A 23,036-nucleotide genomic window follows, 5' to 3' on the forward strand; every position below is an offset into this window, starting at 1 on the left:
TACAAAAGAGAAACAATTCATATATGGAAAGAGTAATCCAAGAAACCGTTCATGTTACTTCTTACAGAGAAATAATAATCTGTTCAACATAAAAAGGAGAGAATAAGAGATCCGGAACTTAGTAGCGTAGCATGACTACATAAATGGGTAAAGTCTTTGCTAGTAGAAATCCTTCATTCGCAGCCCGTAAATGGGTCAGAACATAAGAACATCTCAATTATGTCCGAGTTAAGACTTGAGATTAAGATTAAGCCAATGTCACAACTTAAAACAACAAATTTGCATTGTCAATTTTAGGGGAATATACTCCTCGAAACAACGCTGATTCAGAAGAATCAGAACTGGAATTTGGGACTGGAAATTATTTATTTAACTTGTGCAGAACACCAGAACTCAAAGAGTTCATCCTGCAAGATGATAAAAATTGAACTTCAATGAGTATATGAATGATTTTGAATTAATTATAAAACATAACAACGATTAAAGAAGCATTTGAATTTAAGTAAATGTTATCAATGTAGGATTCTAATTCCACAGAAAGGAAAACCTTAAGCAAGCAATAGGAGATATCAGAAAGGACAACATAAGAGAACACCCCAAACTTATAGAGCATAGGTATGTGTTGCTGCGTAAAAAACCACTTTGCTAGGGTTGGGCAAAGCAAGCTACTTTAGGTAATTTAGTCAACTGACCATCAAACTTTCCAACATGAGTAGGCTACACATTTTCCTCGACATTTTGAGGAAATGTCCATAAGGAGAAAGCGCCAGCAAATGATCTCATATGCATCTAAACCGTGAATTTTTCATTGAAGTAGTGATAAACATAAGAAACTTGTAAGTTCAACTCATTGTTTGCCACATCTGTTACTCGCCTATCATATAATGATTCAGTATGTGCTTTTGCATGTCTAAAATTTTACATAAAGTTGACTTGTTTTTCAACCAAATATACAATACATACCTTTACCGTCCGGATGACCAGACTGTTTTCATGCTTCCAATCGGATTTGACCCAACGATTAGGCCAGCCATCTATTGGATGAGTCAAAGGAAGTTAACATATCAGTAAAAATCAAGATTTATAACTAAAAGGCAAAACCACTAATCATAAATTCCAATACATAAACTTGAACTATTGATAATGTAGTGTGATTCAATTCAAAATGGTTAGCCTATGACTTCTCAAACGAGGTTGGACACATACACGAGGTTGACCCAACTAAGCCAAGTCTCCAGTGACCAGACCATGTCTACTGTTCCAAATGTCAGGTGCTGAAGACAATTGGAGTTTCATGGTTTAGTAGAAAAAGTTTCCCACACAAGACGGCTAATCTACGTACATTAACCAACTCAATTTCGTAGTTACTCACACACTTTAGGTATCTTAACATACTTTTTGAGTAATACCAGTTGTACCGTATGTTCAAAGGGCTTTTTACAAAAATAGATCTGTTTTTTTTTTGTGCTTTTCAAAGTTAGGCCTGTTTTTTTATTTATTGCAAAACTAGGCAAGTTTTGACCAAAAATGATGGATGGAAAGTTAGCACCGTTAGCTGTAACTAAAAAGACCTAATAGTCCTTTGAATCGCTGATTTAATTATGTATTACTGATTTAACTCGGGTAAATCATCATGGACTCTGTACACATGGACTCGGGTATGCTAGGTAGATTTTGTACACGTCACCAACTTCATATCCACATCAGCAACAGCGACACAGCTCAACCTTCACTGATCCATTAATCATAACCATGAGAACTGTTGGCAACCACCACCAAATACCTGTTTGTTATCAACAACATGACCACAGAAATTCAGCCTCAAAGCCATCTTCATCTTGCACACAGACTCAATCCAAATCCAATTTCCGGCAGCTTCACATACACTAACCCAAAACACCAGCGACTATCATGCTGCACAATCATCAATTCATGCCTGCAGCACCAGACCAAGGCATACAACCACCATTTTTCCTGTCTTAAATCACCACCAAGATTAACCACAAATATCTTCTACTGCAATTACAACCTGCAGTTCCACACAAACCATTCTGCACGTTTCCAGACTTTGTAAACTCAGCTTCAAAACCATGTCTTAGCTAACCATAACTCAAACCCCAGTTATAACACTCATGTTATATATTCCATTTCTTCCTTGCTTGCAGAACCATCACAAGAAACCATTGCATTTGTTCAAACAATTGCATTTATTCAAATATAACTATCATTTTTATTCTACTTTAACTATCGATTGGTGGAGCTGAGTAAGTGGTTGGCATCAATAAAACATAAAGTATGAATTAAGAAGAAATGCAGTAGGGAACATCAAATGCGAATGAGCAAGTATCAACACAATTTCAGTATTTCTTTACCTTGGAGAGTTCAAGTGGGCTACATATCACATATCATCCTTGTATGGCGCCCGAACAAAGCTCAAGAGAAGCAACTCCTAAAATGGATTTATGACTGCACTTCCAATCCTTGGTACACAGTCAAATTGATTCATGGGGACAACACAGTCTTCAATCTCTACCAGCTGCAACAACTCAATCAACTATCACCACTGCACATTCAATCAACCAACTCAAATTGAGCACAAAACATCAACAGACTGTTGCTTCTTCTTCTTACAAATTTTTCCGTCCATTTCTCCGTTATTGTAATTTCATTTCTCAATTGAGATCAAGAACTCAATTTCATTTTTCAGCCAACATAATGTTGCCTTCGCTGCTGTCAATTTCCTCTTGTACAGTAAGAACCCTCAAATTGGCTTGAATCTCAACGCCAAATAATTAAACATCACAGATCGAGCTCAACATCATCCATATACTGTCTCAGGAACTTCAGATTAGACGGTTCACAGTCGAAATGGGTACATAAGAAGATTAAACTTATCCAATCGATTGACATCAACAACTCCATCTTCTCATCACAATCAAACCGTTGAATCTCCGAAAATCATTTCAATTTCATCTCGACTATAGATAACCACACAACCCTAATTTCTTTGTAACATCTCCAACTAGAGTCAGTTTGCAAATTCGACCGAAACCCAACTCAAATCCACAATCAACTGCTTGTATTTCATCACCATCTCTCAAATCAACTGCAACTCATCCCTTCCTCAGCTCGCACCCACAATCAAAACCCCTTTCTCAGCTCGTCTTAAACATCCGCCACCCTTTCTGCAGCTACCAGTATCTTTCTCTGAAATCATCTCAAACCCTAGCTTCTCTACGTTAACAATCAATCAAAAAATTGAAATTGATTTAGATGAACTCGAGAGAACCCGAGAGAAGAAGGAAGAAGAAAATAAGAATCGGTCCATCTCTCTTCTGCTATTAGAGGGCATCTAAGTATCTAGACCGTCCAATTTCTCTGCAATCTGGATATCTCGGATTACTGGTTCCGAGATAGACACGTGTAGAGTTAATGACGTCCATCATAGCCGTTCAATTAGGTTTTCAGATGGACAAACATGGGCGAGATTTACACGCGTACAAAAAGGGTAATCTAGTAATCTTAATACCTTCACAGATCTCTCTATACGATTTTTTGGCGAGATATTGACGAGTCAACGCGATAAATTGATCGAGATAGTTAAAGTGGATGGAATCCGTTTAACTTGCCTAATCTAGCAATAAATAAAAAAACAGGCCTACAAGCGAAAATGAGGGTCCAAAACAGGCCTATTTCTGCATATAATCCATGTTTAAATTACACGAGCAAACTACAAGATATAACAGCTGATTTTTCCTGGGATCATGTCAAATGTCATGGTCCATAACTACTACCACACTAATTACACAAGTAAACTACTAGAGAGTAGGCAGTACTATATATGCAAGTTCATGTGATGAAAGAATGCAATTGGCGTAACTTCTTGTAGCTGTAAAACATGGTGTAGCACTATCCAATGTGTAATAGCATATGGTATTCCCATTCTTGAGAAGGTTTTGTAATGTTTTACTTGCAAAGACATATATGAGAAATATTTTAACCATGAATAGTGTACTCAAATCAAAGACCAAACAATAAACCTCTCGAATAGCTTCTAAGTTGCAGGAATTTAAAGTGACTTTAAGGACCAATATATCATGTACGTGAAATTTCAGCTATTGAGGGAAGTTTATACAACACATACTGCTTGGATTCTGGTGGTTTCTGTTATGTTGTCGGTGTTTTAGGAATATTCTAGAGTATTCTAGAATCGTCTAGGTGTTTCCTTAATTTAGCATAGCTAGAGGTTTCCAAATTTAGTTAAACTCAAGGTTTCCTTTTGTAGCTATGTTTCGGTTTCCTAGTATAACTCATATACTTGGAAGACAAGTTTGTAACCTATATAAATAGGTGTACAAGTCTTAAGGGAAAATACACAGCACAATTTAGAGAAGAATTCTCATAACTAGAGAATTTTAGGGTTTAGAGTGTTTTGTTCTAGGGAATTATTTTGGTTTGTGAACATCAATTTGCTGCTCATAGTTTGGGGTTTAATTCTCTGTAATTCGTTATATAATAAGAGTTGATCGTAGCCACTTGTGGACGTAGGCATATTTCCGAACCACGTTAAATCTTGTGTCTTTCTTTGTTTCGTTTAGTGCATCTTATTTATGTTTTCTTTAGTTCTACGTTGATCCAAAGAACTATTAGTGTCTTGTGAGGTTAATCCTGAGGCATTAATCCTAACAAGTGGTGCAGTGAGCGTGGAGAGGATCATAGTTGGAAGTGAAGATGTCTAGTTCTACATAAAGTGGAAGTTTTTCGAAGGTGCATGGATTTGATATTATCAAATTCAACGGGAAGAATAATTTTACATCATGGCAAACTGATATTAAAGATATTCTTGTTAGTATGAAACAAATCAAAGCGATCAAGGACAAACCAACAGCGTTACCAAAGGAATGGAGCGGTGAGAAGTGGGATGACCTTGTTTTGGAGGCGTGTTCAACTATTCGGTTATGTTTGTCAAGGGAGACCACTCATAATTTTTCGAGTGAAACCTCTGCAAAGGTGTTATGGGATAAGTTAGAGAAGCTCTACTTGCAAAAAGATTTGACTTCAGAGCTTTACTTGAAGTGCAAGCTTCATGCCTTTCGGATGGCTTCTGGTAAGCCTATGGTTGATCATATTAACGAGTTTAATAAGATCTGTTCTGATTTATCTAACATCAGTGTGACTATTTCTGATACAGACAAATCTATGATACTATTATGTTCTTTGCCTCCATCGTATGATGCTTTCGTTGACTACTTGCTGAGTGTGAAAACCGAAGGAGACAATAAGTTGGTTTTCGATGATGTGGTCGCTGCTTTACAAGCTAAGGCATTAAGGAAACAAGAGTTAAGCGATGAAGCACAAGCCGAGGGTTTGTTTGTTGATAGAGGAAAGAATAGTAATAAGAATCAGAAGTCGAATAATCGTTTCAAGAAGAACGATATTGAGCGTTATTATTGTCGTAAAACTAGTCATATTAGGGATGATTGTCTCAAGCTTAAGGAAAGAGATGAGAAACGTGAGAAATCATATTCGAAGAATGTTGTTGCTTCGGTTGCGGAAGGCGGTGAAGTTTTAGAAGACCCACTGTGTGGTTTTGATGAGGAAGTGTTAACCGTTACATCAAAGAGTTATCTCAATGATGGTTGGATGCTTGATTCCGGTGCTTCATATCATATGTGTTATAGTAAGGATTGTTTCACCACTAATAGAGAGGTGAATGGTGGTACTGTTATGATGGGCAATTATAATGCTTGCAAAACAGTTGGAGTTGGTATGGTACAGGTTCGTTCGCATGGTGTCGTAACAACACTTTCAGAGGTTAGACATGTTCCAGATTTGAGAAAGAGTTTGATTTCGTTAGGAGTACTTGAATCTCTTGGATACAAGTTTGTTGCTGAATATGGATTCTTGAAGGTATACTACGATGGTAATTTGAAGATGACCGGTGAAAGACATGGTAATTTATATTTTTTACAAGGAGATATAGTTTGTGGTGGAGATATGGTTTCTCAATCAATTGATGAGAAACAGGTGGAGTCAACACGTTTATGGCATATGCGTCTTGGGAATATGAGTGAGAAAGGTATGTCGGTGTTGAGTAGTAAAGGCTTGCTTGGTGGTGAAAAGACTTGCAATCTTGATTTTTGTGAGCATTGTATCTTCAGGAAGCAATGTAGGAGCAGTTTTGGTACCGATGTACATCAAACGCAGGGTATGTTAGATTACATCCATTCGGATGTTTGGGGTCCCTCTCGTACAGTTTCTAAGGGAGGTACTAGGTGGCTTGTGACCTTTATCGATGACTTTTCGAGGAGAGTTTGGCTTTACACCATGAAGCATAAGAATGAAGTTACCGAGGTGTTTAAGAAGTGGAAGACCATGGTAGAGAAACAACTTGGTCGTGTAATTAAGAAATACGTTCCGATAATGACGGTGAATACATCGAAGACCCATTGAAGGAGTTTTGTGAGGAACAAGGTATTGTTAGGAACTTCACAGTCAAGGGTACACCACAACAAAATGGAGTAGCGGAGATAATGAATCGAACGTTACTTGAGAGAGCACGGTGCATGTTGTCAAACGCAATTTTAGACAAGATTTGGTGGGATGAAGCAGTTAATACGACGTGCTATTTAGTAAATCGATCACCATCAACAGCTATTAAGTGTAAGTCACCTATGGAGGTATAGACCAGTAACCCCGTCAATTATTCTAATTTGAAGGTGTTTGGTTGTCCAACCTATTTTCATGTGAAAGAAGATAAGTTGGGTGTTAGGGCTAAGAAAGCAATTTTCTTAGGTTATCCATTAGGTGTGAAAGGATATCGTCTATGGTGTCCAGAATTGAATAAGTTCATAATTAGTCGTGATGTGACCTTTAATGAGAAAGCGATGCTTGATTCAAAGAAGTTCACAGGTTGGGACTCTCAAATTGAAAGTGAGAGTAGTAGCGGTGTTGAAGATGATTCGATGCAGGTGGAGAAAAATATTCCTAGTTCATCTACTATAGAAGAAGAAAAAGAAACTCTTGTAGAAGATGAAGTTGAGTTTGAGGTTCCTAGTGAGGAATCTACACAGCAACAAGTTGAGAATATTCCGTCTTTGACGTCTCAACGTGAGAGACATCCACCAACCCGATATGGTTTTTATGAGTATGCGTATTACGCATTATCTGTTTTTGAGGATGAGTCGTTTACCTTTGAGGAGGAAATGAGTAATACTCATGCCATTGAATGGAAAACAGCCATGGATGAAGAGATGAAGTCTCTTCACAAGAATCATACTTGGGAACTTGTTAAGTTACCTAAGGGTCTAAAGAAGGTTGGGTGCAAGTGGGTCTATACGTTAAAGAATGGAATTCCAGATTCCAAGGGTATCGTTAGTGGTGTACGATACAAAGCAATGTTAGTGGCTAAGGGATATGCACAAAGGGAAGGTGTGGATTATAATGAAGTTTTCTCTCTGGTAGTTAAACACACTTCTACCCGATTCCTTTTAGCATTTGTGGCGCAGTTTGACTTAGAGCTCAAGCAATTGGATGTCAAAACAACATTCTTGCATGGAAATTTGGAAGAAGACATTTATATGTCACAGCCCATTGGTTATGAAGTTCCTAGTAAGGAAGATTATGTGTGTCGACTTGAAAAAGTATTGTATGGTTTGAAGCAATCGCCAAGACAATGGTACAAGAGGTTTGATACATTTATGTTGCAGCAAAAGTATACTCGTAGTAAATACTATCAGTGCGTGTACTTTAAGAAGTTTTGTTTATCTTTTACTCTATGTGGATGACATGCTCATAGATGCAAAGAGCAAGTCAGAAATTGATGTTTTAAAGAAACAATTGAGTTTAGAGTTTGAGATGAAATATTTGGGTCCAGCTAAGAAGATTTTGGGTATGGATATTACTCGAGACAGATCTAAGGGAAAGTTATGTCTTACTCAGAAATCCTATCTTGAGAAGGTTCTTCGTCGCTTTGGAATGCATAACTCCAAAGATATTAGTGTTCCAATTCCGCCTACAGTTAAGTTATCAAAACAGTTGTGTCCTACTACAACTGAGGAGAAAGAGTTTATGTCAAAGGTTCCCTATGTTAATGCGGTAGGTTCTTTGATGTATGCTATGGTTTGTACTCGTCCGGATATTTCACATGCAGTTGGTTTAGTTAGTAGTTATATGGCTAATCCTGGAAGAGCACATTGGTACGCGGTGAAGGGAATTTTGAGATATCTTCAAGGGACCTTGGATACTGGTTTAGTTTTTGAGAAGGAGCAGAATTTGAACGTCTGTGGATTTGTTGATTTTGATTGTGCGGGTGATAGGGATAAGTATTGTTCTACTTCGGGGTATTCTTTTACATTAAGTGGAGGACCTATCAGTTGGAGGTTTATGCTACAACCAATCGTAGCTTTGTCTACTACGGAGGCAGAGTATATTGCTATGACGGAGGCTGTTAAGGAAGTATTATGGCTTCATGCTTTAGTTAAAGACTTGGAGATTATACAACAGAGTGTTGTTGTAAACTGTGATAGACAAAGTGCTATTCATTTAGATAAGAACCAAGTTTATCATGCACACACCAAGCATATTGATGTTCGTTATCATAAGGTACGAGAAATTGTTGATAACGGATTAGTACAACTGTTGAAGGTTGATACTGAAGATAATCTAGCAGACATGTTGACGAAAGTCGTTCCGAAGGTCAAGTTTGAGAGGTGTCTCAACTTGATCAATATTGCTCGTTGTTGAGGCCTTATGGGCATTTGAGGCTACGGTTAACTTGAGAAGATCAAGCTCAGTTTGGTGGAAACATCGGCAAGGTGGAGAATTGTTATGTTGTCGATTTTTTAGGAAGATTCTAGAGTATTCTAGAATCGTCTAGGTGTTTCCTTAATTTAGTATAGCTCGAGGTTTCCTAATTTAGTTAAACTCAAGGTTTCCTTTTGTAGCTATGTTTATGTTTCCTAGTATAACTCATATACTTGGAAGACAAGTTTGTAACCTATATAAATAGGTGTACAAGTCTTAAGGGAAAACACACAGCACAATTCAGAGAAGAGTTCTCATAACTAGAGAATTTTAGGGTTTATAATGTTTGGTTCATAGAGAATTGTGGTTTTAGGGTTTGTGAACAGCATCCGGCTTCTCATAGTTGTGGTTTTAATTCTCTGTAATCTGTTCTAATAATAAGAGTTGATCATAGCCGGTTGTGGACGTAGGCACATTGCCGAACCACGTTAAATATTATGTCTTTCTTGTTTCGTTTAGTGCATCTTATTCTGTTTTCTTTAGTTCTACGTGATCCAAAGAACTAGTGTCTTGTGAAGAGGATAATTCTAAGGTCTTAATCCTAACAGTTTCTACTCCTAATATATTGTGATCGGAAAGTGCCTTACAAATACACAAGCGAGAATTAACTAAACATGAATGTAAAAGAAAATATTACTGGGTGAACATAACAGAGTTATGAATTTACATGGTGCTCTTCAGTGGTGCAAAATTTCACAAGAGCCTTCCACTCCATGTCGGTTAATACATTGGGTTTATCTGCAACCCGCTTTCCATTTGTATCGTGGGGTGTATAGTGATGTCTTTTCCATTTAGCTTTCTTGTTCCTAAACATTACACAGGTAATACACAAGGTAGCTTTTCTATAATGTTCATCCAGTACAAAGAAATCCGGGAAATATATAAAACAATGAACTCATCATTCAGTGTATAAGTCACGCAAACGAATGATATGACACATCAAACAAACAAAAGTAGTTTTACGAAATGCTTATCCAATAATTGTATGGTGAATCACATCACTTGCCAATGATCGAAAGAAGAATGAAATTGCAGGTTCTGTTGAATGGCTTCACCTGAAGTTCATCCCACAACCACTCCTTATCCTCCCGAGCATGCTTATCCCAATGGTTTGTCTAGTTGAACCGCGGATATTGTTTCAGCAACACCGCAATGGCATCAGAAAAATAGCGTTTGCTCTATAAGATAACAACATCATTAATGTAATTATGTAAGTAAGCTTACTGACCTCTAGATCAACACAACAAAATCTAAATTTTATATATTTTAAAAAAAGTGAGGGAGTCTCAAGGGATCTAAATAAACTTCAATACTAGCAGGAATTGAGTAGACATATAATAGCAAACATTCTACAACGACACCTAAATAGTAAATACCAATACATGTCATTAAATCTAAAACTAACCAAGTGAATGCATACAGTAATCCAAAGTGAAAACTACAGCCACACCCATTTTATAGATTTTGGACACTGTGAAACCCACGCTCAAAAAAATACAGGCGCACACCCATTTTCTACGACAAAATATCTCCCAAACCCATAGTTTCTGAAATTATGTTTCGGTCTTTTTTTCTTCTTCTTCTCTGATTCTGCTTTGGTCTCAGTTCTTCATTGGAGTTTCAATTCACATGCAAATCTCAACATCTTCGTATTTTGATAAACCTAGGGTTTTATAAGATTTTTTGTCTTTCCCAAACTTCATCCCTAATACTCCCGCAAAAAACCAGTCAGAAAGAGAGATCTAACAAAAGAAAGGGCTAACAGCTTCCCGTCATGGCATAACATGGTAGTGCTACTGGAGAAATAGGTGGATTTGGTAGGGGGTTTGGTGGCCGTGGAGATAGGGGTAGAGGTGATAGGGGAACATGGAGAAATCGAGAAGAGGGATCTGCTGATGTTCAGTTTAAATGAAAGAGAAATCATGCAAGAACATGAGTTGTTGTTGTTGGTATTTAGGGTTTCATGGAGATGAAGATTTGGAGACGATTCATAGTTTAGATGAAATATTGGGATGAATTACAGATGGGTATTGGTCAGAAATCGAATTCAAAGAGAAATAAGAATAATTGAAGCCAAGAAACACACACAGTTGTGGGTTTGAAATGTTCTTGAGGTGGACTTCTAAATAGAGTAGATGAAGATGATACTGGTGCCGCTATTATGCTGGTACCATTCATTTCAGAGACAGAGATGATTGAAGTGTTTCTGGTGATGAATGAGTCTGTCTAGATGAATGTATAGGAGTTTCCAAGGAAATTCTTTGGTGATATTGCATCTGTTGGTTGCAAAGGAATTACAGGTGCTGTTAAAATACATACAAGGGGATGAACTGAACTTGCTGTTGTGTGAAGATTGGTTCTGTGATAGACTTGCAGGTGGTGTGACTGAGATGAAGTATGAGAAGCAGTTGCAGTGAAGTAGATGTATGTTTAGGTTGCAGTTGCAGGTGAGATAGCTGATGGGTATGCTTGAATGGTTCCCTTGATGTTATAAAGAGCAGTGAAATTGGTAACATATATTGGTGATAATCTAAATGTGCCGAGAACTGAAATAAGCTATTGTGGTTTACTGCGCTGCAATTAAGGAGGTTGTGTGCTTGCGAATGGATTGGCTTTGTGCTGAGATTGTAAACTGAAGAATCTGGTGATTTGGATTACAGGGAACTGTAGGTGTTATGGTTGTGCTGATGCTATAGAGAACAACACAGAAAGAAAGTAGATGTTGTTCATGGTATTGAGATTTAGTTGTAGTTCAAGTTATTGCAGTTGGCAATGGATGTGACTGCTACAGTCATGAAGATAAGAGAAGAAGAAGGTGTTGCTGCGAATAACGGCTTAAGGAAATGGAGTTGTAGCTTTGTTTGAGTTGCAGGTGATGTTGTAAGTAGTATGTGAACTAAGATGCAGGTGCCGCTGTTTAGTTCGTGTATGAATGCAGTGGTAGTGCACATGATTCTGCAATGAAGCTGACATGGAACTGGTGATTGTGCTGAAGGGTAGTTCTGAGATAAGGCTTGAATAAGATTGAGATGGAATCAGAGAGGTTGCAGAGATGGGTTTTAATTGATTTAGATGATGGTGGTTATGCACTGGTCTGGTGGTGGAATTTTAGTTGAAATTGTGATTAAATGGGAATGATACTAGTGGAGTGTGGAACTGGAGATGCAGATGCCAAGAATGAGATGATGTTGAGCTGACATTGCAGGTATTGAATGAATATGATGGCAAGAGATACCACTGAACTGATCTGGTGAATGAATATGTCATTCAGTCGAGAAACTGTCTGCATAACATGTTATGCATTCGTGAAAATGGATGCATAACCTGTTATGCATCTACAAAATTTGTTGCATAACTTGTTATGCAGGTTTAATTGCAGATGATGGTGTAAATACATGAAAGAAGATGATGGTGTAAATACATGATTTTGACCAAGAGCCCCCGAATAACTGAAAGATAATGGTTTGCGTGGGATTTAATGAAACATGAAAGAAGATGATGATGTGGTTATGACTGCATAACATGTCATTCAGTCGAGAAACTATCTGCATAACATGTTATGCATTCGTGAAAATGGATGCATAACCTGTTATGCATTTATAAAATTTGTTGCATAACTTGTTATGCAGTCCAGAAAACCTGCATAACCTGTTATGCGTCCGAAAATATGGCTACATAATGCATTATGCATCGAGAAAATAAATGCATAACCTGATATGCATCCGTAAATATGGATGCATACTGCATTATGCATCAATTTTTTATATGTACGGCTAAAATCAACCAAAACAATGGTTACATAACTTGTTATAGATGCATAACTTTGTTATGCAGATACATAACTTGTTATGCAGTCGAAAAAATGGTTGCATAATTCGTTATGCGTCAGCAGAATGTGTTATGCATCGTTTTTGGTGACTGCATAATGGTTAAGTATCAAGTTTTCCAAAAATTTCCCTAAAATGAGGATCACCTCCGATTTTTTCGTTAAAAACAAAAATTTTATATTCTTGTTTGTACTCGTTGCATAGCTCTTTTAAAAAGATTTCCAACGATATAAAGTTTATAAAATTCTAAGGCGCGGATTTTTAGATATGTTATGTCCAAGTTGCGCTGCCAATTATACCCCTGAAAAAGATAGTATGCATAACGAGTTATGCCTGAAAAGATAGTATGCATAACGAGTTATGCTTGAAAAAATAGTATGCATAACCAGTTATGTATTGATTCATATAATAATTTCATATAATTATGGGTGTCACGGTATACAAAATTAATTGTGGGCCTGAGAACGAGAATATTATTTTTTTGGGTCTCCCCCTAATTTCCCCTAATCCAAATAATCATGTACAACACACATGCCCATCTACTTGCAACCAGAAAGTAGTGAAGTTATTTCTTAAGCTCAACAGATGCCAGGTAACTTTCTAAACAATTGACTTATATGGCTGGATTAAAGCAGCTTATTCAAAGCATTGTTACAGGACCTTTAGAATACAAGAATGGTTAGATAACTAAGTACTCAGTTAACGTAGATCCGTCTATCTACTCAATTCATACACCCGCATGTTTGATTCTTTGATCCCTCCCTCCTCCCTCCCTCCCTCCTTTTTAAACATAAGAGTTAGATACAGACACCACTAATATAACTTCCACCTAAGATGTTGTTTTATAGAACATGTTGCTTTAGTATCCAAAGCACTACAACCAGGAATACCTGGAAGTTGTTTTTTTTTTTCTAAATCAGTTACATCTTCCGCTATCGTAATGCTGAGTAGTAGTATATCTTTTCAATCTTTGGTTTTGGCGAAGAACTTCTCAGAGGAATCGGCGTTGAACAGAATCCATCATCCTTTGGCTTTCTTCTGATGTAAACAATTGTGGACTGTTGCACACTTTTGTTGGCATACTCAGATTCAATTTGCTCCATTACTCTTGTATCTTCAAGTATGCTAGTAGTAAACTCTGGAACAGCTTTTTGTCTAATTTGTTGCATACACGTGATGCTCTATCCAATTGAAGCGAATGGAGTACGCGTTAGAATACATGATTCCAAAAACAGTTGAATTTGCCAGCAATTTTATAAGAGTGTAAACAGGAACAAACACAGAGATGGATCAAGATACGTAGATAAGAATGAAAACACAAAAAAAATTAATGCTTATGGCCTGTACACTCTGTTTGTCTAGTCTACAGCATCAATATTACACCATAATGATTAGAAAACGTTTGATCCATATGCCGACAGAATGTTTCAGAAAACCTAATAACTATCTAGAATTGATTGACACCTACGATATATAACACTAGTTCAAACTCCATTGAATTGATGAGAACCAAATGTCATAACCTTGAGAAGTCCTGAACATATGCATCAAACAAATTGTCTCCTATTAACCATACCAAGCATCAAACCTAGTACCTCATGGCATGACACAAGTACATAACAGAAACCAAAACCGTATTAGATCAATTGAAACATCAAAATTTCACCCTCATAAATTTTCAAACAAGAACATTAATGTCATAACCTTGAGAAGTCCTAAACATATACATCAAACTGTCTACTATTAACCATACCAAGCATCAAACCTAGTACCTAAACGACATGGCATGACACAAGTGCATAACAGAAACCAAAAACATACTAGAACAATTGAAACATCAAAATTTCACCCTCATAAATTTTCAAACAAGAACATTAATGTCATAACCTTGAGAAGTAAATTTTCAAACAAGAATATTAATGTCATAACCTTGAGAAGTTCTGAACATATGCATCAAACTGTCTACTATCAACCACAACTAGAGATTCACATTATAAACAAGTAACCTAAAAACATCTTATCATATTAAGCCTGAACCCCTAACATGAAAACAAGTACTCCTAGCTCATGTAGCAATTTAAAATAAAAAGAACAGGGTAAACGCAAATGTTTGATCCATATAATACTCAAATTATGTAAACTAAAAACATACCAGACCCCCAAAAGAAAACCCAGCCAGGATATGCTATATCGAACAGCTGCTTCCTGTTAAAAATATAAGTTAATTTGTGATCTTAGAGAGTGTACACGGCCTAAAGAAGAAAAGCCCAGAACAATCTAAATTAGTCCGGCCCAAAAGGGAGCTACCTTACTTCACTTCTTTCTCTCGCATCTTCGTCTACTATCTAGAGTATTCAATATATAGACTATTCTTAATTAGTCTTTTACTCACGTGTTTTCTAGAGAGAACACTTTCTACACAGTTCTTGTAAAGTCGGTCCACATATAGTCTAGAACCTTCGGTGCCTAGAGTGTTCTCATGGTCGGTTAACTTGGCCTATAAATAGGCAACGATGGGGTTCATTTGAAAACCATCTACAACTCAAGTGAGTGAGTAAGTAGTAAGAGTGAGAGCTAGAGTTTAGAGTAAGAGTCAAAGTGCTTCTTTGTAAACAACACATAGTAAGCCAAAGTTGCTACACAAGCCTCTTGTAATATTTTCATTTTCATATTAATATAAGCCTCACCTTTCAATTAACCAACCTCTCTTCCTAAATTCATTTTCATAAACCCATCACATTTCCGCATTGCGCCAACAAATCTGGTATCAGAGCAAACCTAACCCAGTAATCCTAAAACTCTACCCATGGCAATTAACCAAAGTATTCAAGGTTTCAATTATGCCCAAAGTCTAATTCCAATTTTTGATGGTGAGGGTTATGATTATTGGAGTTTACAAATGAAAACATTATTCATTTCACAAGATTTATGGGATTTTGTAGAAGATGGTTATAAGGTACCCGAGTCGGCAGAAGCTCTATCGTCATGGACGGATGCAGAGAAAAAGGAGTATAAGGAAAATAAGAAGAAAGATGCTAAAGCACTACTGTTTCTACAACAGGGCGTAGCAAAGCTATTTTTCCTCGAATTTCGGTGGCGAAAACTTCAAAGGAGGCCTGGAATATTCTCAAAGTAGCATTCCAAGGATCAGAAAAGGTAATCTCCATTAAACTACAAAATTTATGGCGAGATTTTGATAATTTACTTATGAAAGAAAATGAAACTATCCAGAACTTCTTCTCAAGAGTTACTGGTATAGTAAATCAAATTAGTAGTTATGGAGATACCATAGAAAATAAAAGAGTTGTAGAAAATATTTGAAGGAGCTTACCGTTCAAATTCGATCACATCGTCGCTGCCATTGAAGAGTCCAAAAATCTATCGACTCTCTCGGTACACGAATTAATGGGTTCACTCGAGGCGCACGAGAAAAGGATAAATAAGTTCGCGGAGCAACCGTTGGAGCAGGCGTTTCAAACAAAAATAAATTTCAATGAAAAGAAAAATACGGAAGTCAGAAAAGAAAGCTCCAGAGGGGGATCGTCATCAACATCACCTCACGAGAAAGGGTCGACATCAAATCAAGGGCCCAAAAATTTCTACCGCGGACGTGGAAGAGGAAAAGGAGGTTATAGAAACAACAACCAAAGGTACGGAAAAAATTACTCCTCAAATCTCCGATGCAGTGTTTGCAAAAAGTTTGGCCATGCAACTGAAAATTGCAAGTACAAGTGCACCAAATGTGATAACTTAAATCACATGGAAAAATATTGTTGGCTTAAAAATAATGAAACCAACTATTCCGAGAAAAATGATTCTCAAAATCAAGTATTTTATTCCTGCCTCACCTCGCAACAAGAAGCGCAAGGTATATGGTATGTCGACAGCGGATGCAGCAGCCATATGACAGGAAACAAAGAATATTTCGTAAAATTGGAGGAGAAAGAGATTCCACCGGTCAAGCTCGGAGATGGAAAGTTCCAGAATGTTGAAGGAAGAGGAGTCATATCCGTACGTACAAGGTCAGGTAAAACTCGATACATATCTGATGTTCTTTATGTTCCTGGCCTAGCTCAAAATTTATTAAGTATTGGACAACTTATAAGAAAAGGGTACTCACTACATTTCGAAGACGGAGAATGCACAATTTATGATAAAATTAATAAGCAATTGGTGGCAAAAGTAAAAATGTCAGGAAATTTTGTCTTTCCCTTATCTATGCCATCAATTGAAAATTGTGCAATGAGTACCAATCATATTGATGAGTGCAAGTTATGGCATTTGAGGTACGGGCATATCAACTATAGATCCTTGAAGGTTCTAAAATCAAAGAACATGGTAATTGGTCTTCCTAATATCAGCGGTGGAGATAAAGTATGTGAAGGCTGTATTCTAGGGAAGTTTCACAGACTTCCATTTACCAAGACATCATGGAGAGCAAGAAGGCCCCTCGAATTGGTGCACGCTGATATCTGTGGTCCGACAAGAACAACTACCCTCAATAACAGAAGATATTTTCTCTTATTCGTGGACGATTATACCAGGATGATGTGGGTGTATATTCTCGAGCAAAAGTCCGAGGCATTCACTAAATTCCTAGAATTCAAGGCGCTGGCAGAGAAGCAAAGTGGCCATCAATTGAAGGTTTTCCGTACAGACCGTGGTGGAGAATTTACTTCAAAAGAGTTTATCAACTACTGCAAAGAAAACGGAATTAAAAAGGAGCTCACCGTCCGATACACTCCACAACAAAACGGTATCGCGGAAAGGAAAAATCGTACGATCGTGGAAATGGCTCGCAATATGCTAAAAGCAAGGAAACTACCCAACACCTACTGGGCGGAAGCAGTCAACACAACAGTCTACATCCTTAATCGCTCTCCAACAAAAGCGGTTCACAACAAAACTCCATACGAGGCGTGGCATAAGAAAAATCCCGAGGTAACTTCTTTCAGAATTTTCGGTTGCATTGCATATTCACATATTCCATCTCAACACAGAGAAAAGTTTGATGAAAAAGGAGAAAAGCTAATATTCATCGGATATAGCGAGGAGTCTAAAGCCTATAGACTTCTAAATCCAGATACAAAGGAACTGGTAATATCAAGAGATGTAATCTTTGATGAATTCAAAGCTTGGGATTGGAATGATGAACCAGATAACCAAGAGTCTCCACTACTCATCGAAGAAGAGCCAGATCTGTCACACCAAGAAGAAAACACTCCACCAGCAAGCCCGAGATCTCCTAGTCCAACAGAACAAAGTCCAAGTTCATCTGAATCAAGTGCCCCACCTAGAAAGGTGCGTTCCCTAAGAGATATTTATAATGTATCTAATTGTGCTTTTATAGCACTAGAACCTCAAAAATATGAGGAAGCGGCAAAAGAAGAAAAATGGAGAAACACCATGGACGAAGAAATGCGAGTAATCGAGAAAAATAAGACATGGGAGCTCGTCAATCAGCCAATTGATAAAGAAATAATTGGTCTGAAATGGGTCTACAAGACAAAATATAATGAAGATGGGTCAATTCAAAAGCACAAAGCAAGGCTAGTTGCAAAAGGATATTCCCAGCAACCAGGAATTGACTACAACGAGACATTCGCCCCAGTCGCTCGCATGGAAACAATTCGGATGGTGTTAGCTTTGGCAGCTCAACTCAAAATGAAAGTCTACCAATTAGACGTAAAGTCGGCGTTCCTAAACGGAGAACTTGAAGAAGAGGTGTACGTTGAACAACCTCAAGGATATATCCGAAAAGGAAAAGAAAAAATGGTATATCGTCTCCGCAAAGCACTATACGGTCTTAAGCAAGCACCGCGTGCATGGAAAAGCAAAATCGACAAGTATTTCCGAGATAATGGATTTGAGAAAAGTCCAAGTGAGCCATCACTCTACATCAGAAAACAAGGTACGGACTTCCTAATTGTCTGTCTCTATGTTGATGATTTAATTTATGCCAGTAAAAAACAAGAGATGACAGAAAAATTTAAGAAGGAGATGATGAAAGAATATGAGATGACAGACTTAGGACTTATGCGATATTTTCTTGGGATTCAAGTAAAACAATTTTCAGAAGAAATATTCATTTCCCAAGAAAAATATGCAGAAGACTTACTGAAAAGGTTCAACATGATGGATTGCAAACCAATTGCAACTCCAATGGGTACCAATGAGAAATTGGTAAAAAATGATGGAGCGACAAAAGTTGATCCAACCTTATTCAAAAGTCTAGCCGGCTCACTGATCTACTTAACAAATACAAGGCCAGACATCGTCAATGCTACCAGTATTGTTTCTCGGTTTATGAGCGAGCCAAGCAAGTTACACTATGCAGCCGCAAAGAGAATTCTTTGGTATATCAAGGGAACGAAGGATTTTGGCATCAAACATACAAGAGAAAAAGATAATGATTTAATTGGCTTCACAGATAGCGATTGGGCAGGTTCTATTGAAGACCGAAAGAGCACATCAGGCTATGTTTTCTGTATGGGAACAAAAGTTATCTCTTGGAGTTCTAAAAAACAAAGTATGGTGGCACTATCGTCAGCGGAAGCAGAGTACATAGCATCAACAAGTGCAGCATGTGAAGCAGTATGGTTGAGAAGAATAATGACCGACCTACAACAAAGGAAAAAGCAGCCGACAACTATCTACTGTGACAACATGTCTACAATTGCAATGACAAAAAGTCCAGTCTTTCACGGAAGGACGAAGCACATAGAGCTACGACACCACTTCATCAGAGAATTAGTGGAAAATAAAGAAATCGAGCTCCAATTCTGTCCGACACAAGAACAAAATGCGGACATTTTCACAAAAGCAGTCACCGTGGATAAATTCAATCATTTCAGAGAAAAGCTTAACATCACAAATTAAGAGGGAGTGTTAAAAATATAAGTTAATTTGTGATCTTAGAGAGTGTACACGGCCTAACGAAGAAAAGCCCAGAACAATCTAAATTAGTCCGTCCCAAAAGGGAGCTACCTTACTTCACTTCTTTCTCTCGCATCTTCGTCTACTATCTAGAGTATTCAGTATATAGACTATTCTTAATTAGTCTTTTACTCACGTGTTTTCTAGAGAGAACACTTTCTACACAGTTCTTGTAAAGTCGGTCCACATATAGTCTAGAACCTTCGGTGCCTAGAATGTTCTCATGGTCGGTTAACTTGGCCTATAAATAGGCAACGATGGGATTCATTTGAAAACCATCCACAACTCAAATGAGTGAGTAAGTAGTAAGAGTGAGAGCTAGAGTTTAGAGTAAGAGCCAAAGTGCTTCTTTGTAAACAACACATGGTAAGCCAAAGTTGCTACACAAGCCTCTTGTAATATTTTCATTTTCATATTAATATAAGCCTCATCTTTCAATTAACCAACTTCTCTTCCTAAATTAATTTCCATAAACTCATCACATTTCCGCATTGTGCCAACACTTCCATCTTGAATCATTGAGTAGAAGTATAACGATTATCTCCAACTCATTCGAAAACCACATTTTCGAGGCCGCATATACCAAATTATCCAAATCAGCAGTACCTAAACCAGTTTGTTCTTCCTTCCGTCCTTGTTCTTCTTGCACTTCTTTTGTATTAGCCAAACATCTTTTATAGCAAAGGCCAGCTCCAGAAGACTCTGAACACGATTTGCAATACATGCGGGATAACATCGGGCTATACATAACAAATACAAAAACAATATGGAGGAATCAACTATTAGCAGCAAGGACGTTATAAATCATAGCTAAGACATTCTAAGCTCTACATTTCATTTTTTGTGAAATACATTACAGAAGAAATTTATACCTCAGCTGAACCAGGAGGTACATTTCTGAGAGATGACTTTACTTTTGTGAATCGTTATGCTGATACATCGTTGCTGTTGAAGTTGTTCAAAATTGAGCGATTTAGGCGTGTGATGATAATCTTATAGGAGAGATCTGTTGGTGTTTACGTTTATTTTTAGGGCTAGGGTTTGCTTTGTTTCTCTTTTACCCTCACTAGTAGTTACATAAAGAGACTACACTTCGGGCCAACAAACTTTCCAAATGGAAATGAATCTAGAGACAAATATGAAAGGCAAGTACATTCCTCTCGACTCTCATGACCTTATTCGCAAAAATTCAACCATAGTCAAACGTAATCGAATCCAAATTTTCGATCCTCTCTTCTGGTTTAATTAAACTCTAGTCTCCTTAGGTCATAATTGCTGTTGTTTTCTACTAGAATTGTAACATGTTTTCATCGATTGAACCCTAATTTTTGTCATCCTTATCCTCTTTTCCAATTTGTATATTCCTAAAATTTTCATTTTTTTTGAATCTGATAGTTTTTTTGGGTTTTCTTCTCATCTTTCTATTGTTTGGTTTTGATTCCTTGTTTAAAGAATAACGTTGCTTTCTTTTTTTTGTTGTCTTCTTCACAGTTATGCAGCATTAAAGTTTGGTTGTCTGCATCAGTGGTTGCAACAATGTCTATCATCATCAATTAGCTCAAATTTCATTGGTTACAGGTTTGTTGGCTTATCTTATATGCAGTGGTGCATCTCTTCTATCGTTATTAAAAGATTACTATCATCAATCGATACTTGGTGCTTCATGTATGGTCCAGCAAACTTTAATTGCTTGCGTTACACAATTTCTACAATTGCAACAACACATGTACACCGTTCATATTACTCACCTTCACTTTTAATAATTGATAACAATGATCCTCGAACTATCATCATTATCCTTACACCTACCTGCTATCTTTCTTCTTCAACTACCTTTTCATCCTTTATTTTTCAATCACCTTTAAATCTTCTAAACTTGAGAAGTTCATTTAATATTTTTACAATGTCTACTAATATCAAGAAAATCTTTAAGCATATGGAATGTATCAATTTAGAAGATCATCCTGAAAAATCTGGAGTTATTACTCACTCTGCTACAGCTCTTTCTCAAGGTAGTAAAGTTTGGAAATTTTATTTAGCATTTAAACTATTTTCTCTTGGCATCATGTTATGGAAAAACGCTGAAAAGGCTGCTAAATTCATATGGGGGCTCATCTTAAACGGGATAATCAGTGGAAGATTATGGTGAGATCTCTTGAACCTAATACTTTTGCTATTAGATTTTTTTCAACAGAAGACAAAGATGCTATCCTGTTTGGAGGAGCATGGAATTTTGATGGATATTTGATTGTGCTTAGATACTACCACCCTTCTTATCCTTATCAAAAGTTAAACTTTGACACTTCCCCTTTTTGACTTGAATACAAATACCTTCTCCTTGAATTTACTTACCCAGAAATACTTGGCCTTTTTGGTAATGTTGTTGGAGAAACTATTGTAGTCGAACCTGATGGTGTTCATCCAACTACTTCAAAAAAATTCAGAGATTTAGTTATGGTAAGAGTAGCTACCTCTTTGATAAAAGGTATTCATACTGCTAATGATATAGGAGTAGCAAGATGGGTTGGATTCTTTTTTGAAAAGCAGTCGTATAAGCTTTGTGATGAGTGTAAAATCCCAGCTCATGATACTAGACTGTGTGCAGATCATAAGACTCATAGACCTAACATGGAAAAAACTGTGAGGAATTTTGGTCCCGCTTTAGAGCCAGTTATTTTACCAGAAAGAAATCCTCAAGAACTTGCTAATTTGTTTATGCAGCATGGTATCAGATAAGATCTTATTTACAAGAACCAACTTCTTCTCAACTTGGCCCATTAGATGGGATGCATATATCATACTTCACTGCTACAGATTCGCAGTATGATTCCTCAATTACACCAGCTGACCGAGCACTTCTTCATGCTTATAATGTTTTGGTTCCTAAAAGTTCTCATTCTGGAGGTGGATGTCGTACTTCTCGTCGCAAAAGATGTAGGAATATGAGTTCTTTTGTTCTCTGCGATGATGATTCAGAACATGCCACTACTAGTAATCATGCTTCTAATAGAATATAACTGCACAAGATTCGACAGGTCATCATCCTGATGAGCAATCTTCCATACAGTCAATGGTACTTGGAAGCTCAAACCAATGTTACTTTTGGGCCAATTGCTGAAGACATTGCTACTAGGTCTCGATTGCTTAATTGTAACCTCATTAATGTTGATCAACAAGTATTGTCAATCACTCTTAGTCTTATTATCATTTGTATTTTAGTTTTACTTTGTATACCCAATTTTCTTATCATGAAACTCCTCTTTTTGAATTTTCAACGCTTTGGAAACCCTTCCACTCGTGATTATCTTAAATCTTGTATCAGTAAACATAACCCTGATATATTGTTTTGGTCTGAAACTAAAACTCAAGATCCTAAAATGCATTTTTATTTACAACAATTCAAATATCCAAATTTCTGGCATGCACCTTCTGTTGGATTATCTGGTGGTATATCTATTGCTTGAAAAA

At 37.1% G+C, this 23,036-nt stretch overlaps 1 long non-coding RNA gene across 1 annotated transcript; it reads right to left on the reverse strand.

The window, feature by feature from the left end:
* Window positions 1-3,311, reverse strand: LOC113331534. The gene is made up of 2 exons (XR_003351005.1): window positions 964-3,311; window positions 1-407 (listed from the first exon to the last, which is right to left on the reverse strand). It is a non-coding gene; the product is annotated as an uncharacterized LOC113331534 (long non-coding RNA).
* Between the last annotated feature and the right edge of the window lie 19,725 nt (window positions 3,312-23,036).

This window comes from Papaver somniferum, unplaced genomic scaffold, assembly GCF_003573695.1.
Source record: "Papaver somniferum cultivar HN1 unplaced genomic scaffold, ASM357369v1 unplaced-scaffold_125, whole genome shotgun sequence".
NCBI classification, from domain to species: Eukaryota; Viridiplantae; Streptophyta; class Magnoliopsida; order Ranunculales; family Papaveraceae; genus Papaver; species Papaver somniferum.